The sequence below is a fragment of the Urocampus carinirostris genome, chromosome 14 (genome assembly GCF_059441175.1).
Source record: "Urocampus carinirostris isolate Australia breed hairy pipefish chromosome 14, RoL_Ucar_1.0, whole genome shotgun sequence".
Taxonomy (NCBI): Eukaryota; Metazoa; Chordata; class Actinopteri; order Syngnathiformes; family Syngnathidae; genus Urocampus; species Urocampus carinirostris.
Window position 1 is genome coordinate 8962514 of NC_142362.1, and position 14204 is coordinate 8976717.

A 14204-nucleotide genomic window follows, 5' to 3' on the forward strand; every position below is an offset into this window, starting at 1 on the left:
CCTGTGACTGCCCAATTGGCGCCAACAGCCCTGAGAGCTGATTGGCTAATACTTTAAATTATTTTCAAACCCCCGGCTTTGAAGAGAACCCTGTCAGATCGTTGCTACCCGATGTTCCCAGCTCGGCAAACAGACACAGGACCCAATAGCGCTCGTTTACTCAGTTTTATTAATAAAGAGAGTAGGGCTTGCTTCCACGATCCGATGGTTGACGGACAAGGGTATCAGGTGGCTGGAGACGCGGAAGTGGCACTTCCGTGTCGAGCGAGTAAGGTCATAGATTTGCAGGAAAACTAGTCGTTAGCCTGGACGGGAGAACAAGGGGGGTATGGAGTTCGGAAACAAGGTCGGCAACAGGTTTCAGGCAGGTGGAGGGGCAAAACTGGTCGGATGTGGGGAAGGCAGAACAGGGCAGAGTCAGGTCCGGAAACAGGTTGGCAACGAAGATCAGGCAGAGAAAAACAGGGCAGGAAAAGTGTCGGACATAAGGGTTTACCGAGCATAACAGTCTGACGGCTTCCTCTTGGAAGCCGGGGGTTTGAAAAGAGAGTGTCAGCCAATCAGCTGTCCAGGCTTTTGGCGCCAATTGAGTAGTCACAGGTGCTCTCAATCGGTAATTATGACATAAATGGTTTAAAAATGTCACATTTTAAGCTTTTTACCAGTATACTCTACATAATTTAGCACAAGTGAGCGCATCAAATTCAGTTCTCTCTCCCTCATATATAATACGACAGTTATTTTTGTGTTCAAAATATTCATCAGACATAATAAGATGATAATAACCGTTTTTTTCCTTGACTGTTGGTAAGTTTATAGGTTTGTCTGGAAAGAAACTAATGATCATAAGAAAACTCCGCACAGATTTAACAATGTCGTTGGGTTGAATTTATTCGTCTGCTGTTTTTCCAAAAGTTTTATTGCATATTCATGCCTGATTTTTAGTTTGCGAGTTGAACATCTCTTTTTTTTTGGGGGGTGCTTGTTTCCAAACCACTAAAGCAAGCTCGTGACATTTCCTCGACACCCTCCCGCGAATTTTTTGCCTCTTCAAACCGCGTAGGCAAATTAGCGAGTGGTGCGGGTGTTTTTACAGGCACTGAATGGGGATCTCACCTTAATTAGGACTACGGTTGTATTAAAAGAACAGCATCCTCTTTTTTACTTTCAGCTTCAGATCCTAAAGTGGAGGCAAAATGTCTTTCAGTTCACTCGACACCGCTCGACACCATACGGTGACAGCATCTGAAATACATTTTCGGTTTAGCAGAGGCAGAAAAAGCTGCGGGGGGGAGGGAGAAAAGAACACCAAAAACAATCCGTCAGGTATGGGTAGTTTGCAGTGCCACAGTGTTCTTTCGACACCCACTCGCTGTCCGGCTGAATTTATTTTTATTTATTTTTTGTGGTTTTTCTCCAATTTACACCGCCGAGACTTCCTTTGTTACGAAAATGCTGGCGGTAATTGCAATGTTAGCTGTGTAAAAACAATTCACAACAGTTGTATTTTAAACCTATTTTTAGTAGATAAATAGATAGATGTCTAGATAGATAAATGTCTAGATAGATGGATAGACATCTAGTTAGATGTCTAGTTAGAAGTCTAGATAGATGGATAGCTAGCTAGCTAGATAGATAAATAGATAGATAGATAGATAGATAGATAGATAGATAGATAGATAGATAGATAGATAGATAGATAGATAGATAGATAGATAGATAGATAGATAGATAGATAGATAGACAGATGTCTAGATAGATAGATCAATGTCTGGATTGATGTCTAGACAGATGTCTAGATGGATGTCTAGATGTCTAGATAGATAGATGTCTAGATAGATGGATGTCTAGATAGATAGATAGATAGATGTCTAGATGGATAGATAGATGGATGTCTAGATAGATAGATAGATAGATGTCTAGATGGATAGATAGATAGATGTCTAGATGTCTAGATAGATAGATGTCTAGATAGATAGATGTCTAGATAGATAGATGTCTAGATAGATAGATGTCTAGATAGATAGATGTCTAGATAGATAGATGTCTAGATAGATAGATGTCTAGATGGATAGATGTCTAGATAGATAGATGTCTAGATGGATAGATGTCTAGATAGATAGATGTCTAGATGTCTAGATAGATAGATGTCTAGATGTCTAGATAGATAGATGTCTAGATAGATAGATAGATAGATATCTAGATGGATAGATGTCTAGATGTCTAGATAGATAGATGTCTAGATAGATAGATAGATAGATGTCTAGATGGATAGATAGATAGATGTCTAGATGGATAGATGTCTAGATGTCTAGATGTCTAGATAGATAGATGTCTAGATAGATAGATAGATGTCTAGATAGATAGATGTCTAGATAGATAGATGTCTAGATGTCTAGATAGGTAGATAGATAGATAGATAGATGTCTAGATAGATAGATGTCTAGATAGATAGATAGATAGATAGATAGATAGATAGATAGATAGATAGATAGATAGACGTCTAGATAGACGTCTAGATAGATGGATAGACGTCTAGATAGACGTCTAGATAGATGGATAGACGTCTAGATAGACATCTAGATAGATGGATAGACATCTAGATAGATAGATAGACATCTAGATAGATAGATAGACGTCTAGATAGATAGATGTCTCGATGTCTAGATAGATAGATAGATGTCTAGATAGATAGATAGATAGATAGATAGATAGATAGATAGATAGATAGATAGATAGATAGATAGACATGAAAATCATCACAAAAATATTGGCTTCTAAAGTTACAGGGGATCTTGGAACGGCATAACTACTAAATACGTTGTCATGTATCCAAGGGATATACCAATCGTGTCACAGACCAGGAACGGAGATAGGACCCAATTGCGTTCGTTTTACTCAGTTTTTATTAAGACGGAGAACAGGGCTTGCATCCACGATCCGATAATCGGCGATCACGGGTAACAGCAGGAGCGCGGAAGTATCGAGCAAGGGTAGCCGTAGACAGCGAGAAAAACAGGTCGATGGCCGGGGCGTAGGAGCAAAAACAGAAACGGGTCCAGAAAAGAGGTCGGCAACAGCTATCAGGCAGGAAACGGGGCAGGATAGAGTCGGAAAGTTACAAAACGCTTGCCTAGCTGGGAACATAGGTTCACAGACAGTCTGACGGGTTCTTTCAGGAAGACTGGAGTTTCAAAAGAGTCCAACAGCCAATCAGGGTCCGTGGCTGTAGGCGCCAACGAGGCAGCCACAGGTTCACATATGCCTTAGGGTTATCAGCAGGGTTGGGTAGGGTTACTTTAACTGGATTACTTTCAATTACTTTTGGATTACTCCAATACCAAATATGCTAATAAAAGACAAAAGAAACTCAATATGAATAAAATGACTACATTTTGTGCAGGCTTGGGGAGTAACGGAACACATGGAACGGCAAAAATGATGTCGGCAAGCTGTTTGGATTTATTTTCATTTTATTTATGTTCGTTTTGCCGGAGATCAAAGAGATCAAAGCCAGGAGAGAAAGCTTACAACGTGTTGTGAGTCATCATTTTATTCATATTGAGTTTCTTTTGTCTTTTATTAGCATATTTGGTATTGGAGTCATCCAAAAGTAATTGAAAGTAATACAGTTAAAGTAACCCTACCCAACCCTGGTTATCAGGATACCACTTCACATGGTGTGTCTTGGGCAAGTACAGCCTTGCAGCGCCCATCCCTCTCCAGGCCGTTGCATGTCTCCTATACCCTATTAAAACAGGGGTGTGCTCCTGTCCTCATTAGCAGACACAATGATATGCCCTGTAGATTTTTGGGAGAATAATCAGTTATCCCCCCACCACAGTTCAAGATGCCCTCCATGACGGTCCTTTTCCTCACTTTCTCATCTTCTCCGGGATAAATTGTCTGCCAGCCATCTGATCCGGATCATTCGGGTCTAAATGAAGAGAGAGCCAGAGGAGACGCTCTTGTCAATTTACTTTCCAATATGCGGCTGCTTGCAGCACCTGTCCACTTCCAGTCTGCCAAGTGGGAACGTCTCCATTTTGCTGCTACGTGTTACTTACCATTTTGTGTTTTGTAATCAGGATGAACGGATGAATGTTGTTTCGATACTTCAAAGATTTCAATCTGCATCCCGATCGAAGGATTTTATGCATTTTACTATAAAGGATTTTATATGATTAAATACAAGTTGCATTTATCGAGTGCAATGAAGATTTTCACCGGGTAGGCTGAAGTTCAATGACAGGTCGCTTTGATCCGAATGAGGAATTTTTTGGCTGGGGAATTTTGATAACAGGACTCTGACGGGGGGACGGCAGGCGATGTTTGGAGAACAAGGCCCTGGTGACGTAGAAACGCTCTCCTGTTTTGAGTTTCTCCAGACATCGAGGCGAGGGGGTGGACCCCACGTGGGGGTTTTCCTGGCACGCCCATGGGAGGAGCCGGCACACCAGCAGAGGGGAAAAGGCAGAAGATCGAGAGAGGAGACATGACAGAGACTCAAGTGACACTAATTCGGCTAATTCAGCCATATATTCGATGGAGTTCACTTAGCTAAATTATTTAAGAATTTAAATCTGCCCCGTGTGAAAATGACGGCTATTCTTGTCCATCTTTTCCCATCAAGAAAATAGCGCGCATTGTTAGGAGAATGTAGGTTGTGTTTGGTTAATGGAGTCAGATAACTAATTCGAACAATTTGGTAAATGGTACATTGTAATATTTTAATTCCTAACAATCCTGATTGGCTAAACCAGGGATGTCGAACTGAGTTTGGCTCTGAAGACGAATCGAGAATTTCTGTTCTCAGGTGGGCCTGATCCGTGAATTTAATTCGTTCTGGGAGTAGCTTTGCAACCTGAAACATGTGTAAGTAGAATAGAATAGAACTTTATTGTCATTGGTACAAAATGGGTTGAACATATTGTGACAACGAAATTGGACGTGGCACTCCAGGTTCACATTTTACAGTGAGTATAGAAAAGAACAAAGAAGATAAAGAAACGAAGAAGATGTTTGTATTGTCCTTGTTGCAGGCTTTGTTTTTCTTCGGAGGGGGTGTATGAGGGGGTGAGGGACGGACAGAGATGGCCGGATCCGACTAGATGTTTGATATTACTGTAGTCACGGTCCAGTGTTTTTGCCCCTGGTTGCTCAGTCTACGTATTCAATGAATTTGGGAAGTACAGTCCTTAAACATGCCTGATTAAAGTCGCCGGTGACGATTAAAGCTCCGTCGGGGTGTGTAAACTGCTGTTTATTGATAGCATCGAGCAGGAGATTTAGCGCTATGCTAACGTTAGCATCGGTGGAACGTAAACAGCAATCGCAATGACCACAGTTAGCTCTCTCGGTAGATAGAAGGGTCTACACGGTACTGCTAGAAACTGCTCGGGTGAGCAGTGTTTGTCAATGATTCTAGTGTTATTGCAGCGCATAGTCCCCCACCCTTTTTTACCGGAGTCTCCGTCTCGGTCTTGCTGGTGTAGCGTGCGTCCTGCTAGTTGGACTGTGGCGTCGGGGAAGCCAAGACTCCGCAGCTCAAAAACACTAATTTTGTTAACCATGGATCTGGCATTGGTCAGGAACATGCTCGGAAGTGCTGGTCTGTATGGTAGCCTTCTTAGCCTAGCACCTAGTGATGCATTTTGAATGTGAATGCACGAATCTATTCCATGCCATCTTTTTTATACTAATCATAAAAGAGCATCAGAACATTATTTAAATGCATATTAAAATTTGAATTCCGCATATGAAACAATAGGCAGATATTGTAAAAAACAAAGAATGAAATAAATAATAAAAAACATTAATTTAGCTTTTAACTGGCCTCTTTGTTTACTGGTCCTGAGTAGTGTTTTCTTGCCTGGCCTGTCTGTGGCAAAGTTCTCTTGTCATGGGTTCAAATCCAGCTACCATCCTTCCTGTGCAGAGTTTGCATGTTCTCCCTGTCCTGGAGTGGGTTTCCTTCGGGCACTCCGGTTTGCTCCCACCTTCCAAAAACATGCATGTCAGATGTAAATAAGCGAGTGAGTTGTCTGTCCCTGTGTGGCCTGCTGGCAACCAGATCTGTCACAAGACAGAAACGGAGATAGGACCCAATAGCGTTCGTTAAACTCAGTTTTATTGAAATATAGAGCAATGCTTGCTTTACCGATGCAATGATCGTCGGACACGGGTGGCTGGTGGCAGGAAGTGGCACTTCCGCGTCGAGCGAGGATAGTCGTGGGTGGCAGAAAAGCTGGTCGTCAGCTGGGACAGGGGAGCAAGGGCGGTAATCGAGTCCAGAAACAGGTCGGCAACAGGTATCAGGCAGGAGAAAACAGTGCAGGAAAATGTCGGAAGGTATGAGCTTGCCTAGCTGGGAGCATAGGTTCGCAAACGGTCTGACACCGGTAAAAGGGAGCCGGGGGGGTTAAAAAGTGGCAAGGAGCCAATCAGCGACCAGGGTTATGAGATCGAACCTCCTGTGTGGAGTTTGCATGTTCTCCCCGTGCTTGCGTGGGTTTTCTCTGGGCACTCCGGTTTCTTCCCACATTCCAAAAACATACGTGTCAGGTTAACAGGGTTGGGTAGGGTTACTTTAACTTGATTCCTTTCAATTACTTTTGGATTACTCCAATACCAAATATGCTAATAAAAGACAAAAGAAACTAAGTATGAATAAAATGACTACATTTTGTGCAGGCTTGGGGAGTAACGGAATACATGGAACGGCAAAAATTATGTTGGCAATTTTCATTTTGTTTCTGTCGCATTTTATGTTAGTTTTGCCGGAGATCAAAGAGATCAAAGCCAGGAAAGAAAGCTTACCACGTGTTGTGAGTCATCATTGTATTCATATTTAGTTTCTTTTGTCTTTTATTAGCATATTTGGTATTGGAGTAATCCAAAAGTCATTGAAAGTAATCAAGTCAAAGTAAGCCTACCCAACCGTGCAGGTTAATTGGCCGGTCTGAATTGTCCCTAGATTTGAATGAGCGAGCAGGGCAGCACGGCGGCACAGTGGTTGGCGCGTGTGCGGCACAGTTGTGCGGTCATGAGATCGAACCTCCTATGTGGAGTTTGCATGTTCTCCCCGTGCTTGCGTGGGTTTCCTCCGGGCACTCTGGTTTCCTCCCACATTCCAAAAACATACGTGTCCGGTGAATTGGCCGGTCTGAATTGTCCCTAGGTTTGAGCGAGCGAATTGTCTTTCCCTGTGTGCCCTGCGACTGGCTGGCAACCAGTTCAGGGTGTCCCCTGCCCACTGCCCGAAGAAGCTGTGATGGCCTCCAGCACCCCGTGACCCTACTGAGGATAAGCGGTGCAGATAATGGATTGATGGAAGTTACTTCTTCGCGGGTTTTGCCTAAAGCGGAACCTTTTTTTCAGGCAAACTTTACGAGAAATTATTATACCTCATACAGGCGTTGCCCTGTTGAGAGACCACCCATTTACTTGGAGTATATGCTCAACCGCATCATCCCGCACCTTGTCTTCATCCATCCGATCCGACAGTTTATATCGCGTCTCGGCAAATGGCGGTGGTTTAAAGTTGAGAAACGAGCGCGGTTGGACCGACAGGAACAGATAGACGGATCGCTTTACCGGCGGCGCGATTTAAAAGACCAGCTTGAACCTTAACAAAACCGTTTAGTAAGACAAGCCGATACCCAATTTGCTTTGCTGACGCGCGGAAAAGCCATCTACATTTGCCTCTCTCGGCTAATTCCTATGGACGGGTTAACCGAGAGAGCGAGATTAATGAGTTAATTTTAGCAATCTCTTCACTCTTTCTCCAAGTAAGTAGCGGCAAATGAGAGCATTGTTTTAGTCTTTAAAGCGATCTGGAAACCTCATGGATTCATCTCAATAACCGATCAAAGCATTCTGGCATTGTGGTATGTTGGGAGCACGGCAGCGGAGAGTAATCAACGCAGTGTAAAAGATATTCGGCTTCTCTCTGCCCAGTCTAGAGGACAATGCCAGGACTCCATATTTTTCACCTGTTTCCCTATGGTAAGCTCTACAGATCCCTCAAAACAAGTGGGCTAAGAGACTGATTCTTCCACAGGGCCATCACCACCCTAAACGAGGACACAAAACTTGTTTGTTTTTGTTTTTTGGTTTGTTTTTTTTTGTTGCTGCTAAATGTCCAGGGTTGGGTAGGGTTACTTTAACTAGATTACTTTCAATTACTTTTGGATTAAGAGCCACGGACCCTAATTGGCTGTTGTACTCTTTTTAAACCCCCTCCTTCCTGGCAACATTCGTCAGATCGTCTGGGAACCTACGCTACATGCTAGGCAAGCTTTAGTGACTCCTGACCCTCTCCTGCCCTGTTTTCCATCTAATTCCTGTTGCCGACCTCTTTTCTGGACCCGTTTATGTTTTTGCTTCTCCGTCCCCGCCATCGACCTGTTTTTTTCTCGCTATTGACACTGCCTTCGCTCGACACGGAAAGACCACTTCCGCGTTCCTGTTATCTGCTACCCGTGGCTGGCGATCATTGGATTGGGGCTGCAAGTCCTTTCCTCCTTCTAAATAAAGCTGAACGCAATTGGGTCCCGTGTCCGTTCCTGGTCCGTGACAGTTTAAGTTTTCATTTCTATAGTGCTCAATAAGTATGTGTGGTTTTACAATTCCGCAAACGCCTTCAGGGTCAGGGGAGTAGGTTTCCCAAGCCAAAGGAACTTTGTCTCTTCTATTTGGAAGCAACTGTTAGGCTTCCTAATCAGGTGCACAGAACTCTTTCGACTAACCCAAACAACCCAAGGACAGGTGCATGAGCTTTCCAAGCCAAAGGCACTTTGTCTCTACAATTTGGAGACTACTGGTAATTTTTCCAAGACTCCTATCTATGTGCAAACAATAAACTGCTGTGATGTATCATTTATTATCCTCTCACGCCATCGAGCGACCAACATAATACACTGCATTTAAATATGTCATTCCTGCCTAGACCAATCAGAATGCGCTTACGTGCACGTGTTTTATTCTATCCTCCAATCGGAAATCTATGAAACAGTATAAGAAAGCTGCTCACGCTTCAATGGGATTATTTCATAGCAATCCAAGAACTGTCAAGGTTGCCCATTGCCCTCAATTGGCCTGATTGGCTTCCCTCCTATTTAAGCTCAGTGCTCTCACTCAGCCTTTGTCAGTCCCTTAACGAACCTCTGCAACCGCAAGACGTGTATTTTGACTCTGTCCAGTATCCTGCTTGTGTATCCTGCCCGATCCTGTCTGTCCCCTCCTGTCCAGTATCGATCCCGTTTGTCTAATATTGGCTCCTGTATTTGGTATTGATCCCATCTGTCTCATCCTGTGTGATATCTGACTACACACTCCAGTATCCGGTATCAATCCCGTCTATTTTGTCCTGTTTGCTATCTTGCTCCAATCTCCTGTACCCGGTATCGATCCCGCCTGTTTCATCCTGTCTGATATATTGTGCCAGTCTCCAGTATACAGTATGGATCCCGTCTGTCTTGTCCTGTCTGATATCTGACTCTAGTCTCCAGTATCTGGTATCGATTCCGCCTTTCTCATCCTGTCCAATATCTTGCGGCAGTATCCGGTATCAATCCCGTCTGTCTCGTCCTGTCCGGTATCTTGCTCCAGTATCCGGTATCGATCCCCTCTGTCCGGTATCTGCTCGTGTATCTGGTATTGATCTCGTCTGCCTCTGGCTTCCTGTTTTTCCCCGCCGGTCTTCTGTCGCACTTCTTCCGCCCAGCGATCGCCGAATCACTGGCGTTTGTGCCCCTTTCCGGTAAAATAAAGCTTGTGTGAAAACGTTACTCGTCTGGGTCCTCCGTCTGTTCTGGTTCTTACAAGAACGCAATTTTGCCTTGTTTCAACGTGCTTTTCTTTGATAAATGAGTTTGATTCAAACTCAAAAGTCTCATGTTTCATCTGGACATCATTTTGAACATGACATGCATCCACAAAATTTGCACTATTATTCTAATTTAGGCCAGTCTCTAAGCACTACATTGTAAATATTTTTTCTGCCTTTTATCCTGATAGGTTTTTACTTTTTTTTTTACTTTAAAGTATTGATTGCATTGTTTACCTTGGAGGGCCCTGACTACCGTAAATTCCGGACTATAGGCTGCTACTTTTTCCCCAAACTTTTAACCTTGCGGCTTATTCGGTGATGCGGCCAATTTATGTAATTTTTCTAACGGCCGCCAGCGGCGCTCGAGGACAAAAGGTAAGATTTAGACCGGTGGAATATATGCGCCGAGGAAGACTGCAACTTGTTGGCTTAAAACTGTCCGCATGCGAAAGGCAACTTTTCCGCAAGTCTAACAGTGGATCCTGACAGCGTGGGGCAGCATCAAAAAATCCACCATCACCAACGAGTTCCGAAAAACCGGTCTGCTGCGTGACGGAGAGGAGGGCACAGAATCAGGAGTGGATGGGAGCATGGGACGACGTCGATATGACAAAGTTTACTTCCGACACTGAGGAAGCAGAGGACGGTTTAACGTGATTTTTACAAGCACGGTATGTTTCTTTAACAGACCCGTTTACTGTGTTGCTAGAGTGTTGCTACCATTAACTGCCCGGATGAAAGTTATATTATTATTATTAAAGCTTTGAAAACTCTCTCGGTGTACCGTCTTTTTTTGTAAATATGTGTAACCCATGTATAATATGTATTTGCAACTGTATATTTTTGTAATTAATTTTTTTGTATTTATTTTAGACACTTATTCTGATATGTTTTGGACGGGCGAATTAAAAAGAAGGGGCGTAACAAACGCGGGCTGACAGGTAGTGGGGACCGGTAAAGGTGAGTGTTTGTGGACACGGCGGACAATAGTGGATATATATTTTTCCCACCCTTACCTTTGGAAATATACGCTTTTTTCTTTGGATTACTTTCAACGGGACCCAGACTCCGCCGGTCTGCATCAAACCGGTATCATTTTCCGTTCATTTTGCCGGGTGTGAATTTTGGACTGTGTACTTTACTAAAGGATATTCAGTTATTTTGTGTTTGTGTTACATTTTTTAATGTGGGTGCATGCGGTTTATATACAGGTGCGGCTTGTGTAAGTACAAAATCGGTTTTCCTCTTAAAATGTGGCGGGTGCGGCTTATAATCAGGTGCCCTCTATAGTTCGGAATTTACGGTAATCTTGTTACATCCGTGTTTCACAATGTTGATATCAATAACAGTAAAGACAATTCAATTCACTTATATGATGCAGGGCAGCACGGCGGCGCAGTGGTTGGCGCGTGTGCGGTACAGTTGTGAGGTCATGAGATCGAACCTGCTGTGTGGAGTTTGTATGTTCTCCCCGTGCTTGCGTGGGTTTTCTCTGGGCACTCCGGTTTCCTCCCACATTCCAAAAACATACGTGTCAGGTTAATTTGCCAGTCTGAATTGTCCCTAGGTGTGAGCGGGCAAATTGTCTGTCCCTGTGTGCCCTGCGATTGGCTGGCAACCAGTTCAGGGTGTCCCCTGCCCACTGCCCGAAGATAGCTGGGATGGGCTCCAGCACCCCCGCGACCCTACTGGGGATAAGCGGTGCAGATAATGGACAGATGGATGGATATTTGATGCATGTTGGCTTTCTATTTCTGAGCACTGGGATACATTTGAAATGCTACCACTGTATATATAAAGTCAAAAAATAACCCGGTCATTTTTCTTCATGGTCTTCTGACAGACAGTCTAGTGAGCAAGAAGCCATCAAATATAATTAATATCTTAAAAAAAAACGATAGTGAAGCTAGTGCTGTCATCGGGTGCCACATTTTTTTTCCCACACGCAGGATGAACAAAAGGTGAAAAGTAATTAGAATTCTCATTACATCACTGATTGTATTCTTATCGTTGTTTTAATGACTGAAGTGGGAATATGTTGTCACAGATACCATTTGTGTTTTGTTTTTTTGAGGGGGGGGTTTGTCAGTTTATGATTTTAAGGTTTTGTTGGTCTCATCTCATCTCATTAGCTGCACCGCTTATCCTCAGTAGGGTCGCTGGGGTGCTGGAGCCTATCCCAGCAATCATCGGGCAGGGGACACCCTGAACTGCTTGCCAGCCAATCGCAGGGCACACGGGGACAGACAACTCACTCGTTCATTCAGACCTAGGGACAATTTGGACCTGAAATGCATGTTTTTGGAACAAAAGACATGGTTTTGGTTTTGTTGGTATTATAGGAAAATCTGCATGGACTTTCCACCATCATTTCTTCTACTAGTGATTCCAAGAGCCAAAAAGAAATCTACAGGTTTGAGAGCATTCTCCAGGGGTTCCTACAGTTGCTTGAAATCCTTAAAGACACTTAAATTTGAAATCAAGTCAAGTCATGTTTATTTGTGACGCCCTTAATCACAAAGAATCTCAAAGGGCTGCACAGATCAAATACTATTGCAAACCACAGACTATTATGACACCATCACCTGATCTAAAACCTACATGATGGCAAGGAAAAACTCAAAAACCTCAACATGAGGAAAATAAAGAAACCTAGAGAAGGGACCGCACATGAAGTAACCCCCCTTCCAGGATGACCAGGCTGCAATGGATGTTGCAATAACAAATAATACACAGATATTGTCAACAAAAAATATAGGTTATTCATATGCGATAGAATAGAAGTGTGTTTTCAGCCTAGATTCAAACAGTTCCACTGAGGTTCCAGATCGAATCTCAAGGGGAAGAACATTCCACAGCACCGGGGCCCGAATGGAGAACGCTCTCGACCCTGCGGATTTCTTCTTGGCTCTTGGGATCACTGATAGACTAGCCTTTTCAGAGCGATGGCTCTGGACCGGAACACGGGTGGAAATAAAAGTCTGAAAAATATGGGGGAGCAAGTCCATGCATGATTTTGTATACTACCAACAGAACCTTAAAATCACATCTTAAGCTAACAGGGAGCCAATGCAGGTTAGCTAAAATCAGGGTCATCTGATCAAGCTTTCTTGTCTTAGTTAAAAGCCTCGCTGGAGCATGTCGTACCAGCTGCAGGCTCTTGATTTTGGACTTCGGGAGACCGGAGAGTAGTATATTACAGTAGTCAAGGTAATTAACGCATGATTTATAATCTCAGCATCAGACTGGGACAGCATCCTGAAATGGGAATTACGTCATGTGCTGCCCTTTCTCAAGATTTCTTCATTATCCTCATGCTGAAGTTTTCGAGTTTTTCCTTGCCCGCATGCTGGTTCGAGATAAAGTGATGGTGTCATGATCACCTGTGCCAGCTCCTTTGGCGCCAACTGCCTCGGACACTGATCGGCTCTCTGTCCCTATTAAACCCACTTCTTTCTGTCATCTGTGGTCAGTCCGTCTGCGAACCTTAGTTTACTCTAGACAAGCTTTTTTCGACCGTGACTCACTCCTGTTTTTGTTCCCGTCTGTTCCCCAACTTCGACCCGTTTCTTGATCCTGACAACGTCTACTCTCCTCTCCTGGCTTTCGACTCGTTGCTGATCCCGACCACGTTTTTTGCTCTCCTGCCCCGGCTACTGACCCGTTTTTTTCCCGACACCACCACCGCTCGAAACGGAAGATCCACTTTCGTGTTCAGAGCGACCTGCTTCCCGCGACCAGCGATCCCCTGATCGTGGGTGCAACCCTTTCCCTTTCTTCTAAAACTTGTGAGAAACGAAAAGCAAGTGGGTCCTGTCTCCGTTCTGGTCCTGACAGATGGTATAATGGTAGTCAGTGCTGTTACAGACCAGAAACAGACACAGGACCCAATAGCGCTCATTTTCTCAGTTTTTTATTAATAAAGAGGGAGAGCAGGGCTTGATTCCACGATCCGATAGCTGACGGACAAGGGGAGCGGGCAATGCGGAAGTGGCACAAGTCGCTGGCCGGGACTGGAGAGCAAAGGCGGTGTCAAGTTTGGAAAGGAGGTCGGTAACAGGAGGCAGGCAGGTAGCGGGGCAAAACAGGTCAGGTAACAGGCAAGCAGAACGGGGCGAAGTCAGGTACGGAAACAGGTTGGCAACGAAGGTCAGGCAGACAAAAACAGGGCAGGAACAGCGTCGGACGAAAAGGCTTACTGAGCTGGTGGCAACAGTTCTCATAACAATGTCAAAGATAGTCATTATTAAGACTCTTTAGTGGCTGTATTTACACAGATAAAATACATATATTGTTAAAAACTACATCGTGATAGCAGCTGCAAAAGTACTCACGAGGCTCCTTGTTGGTTGGATAAAGGAAAGAGAGGGAA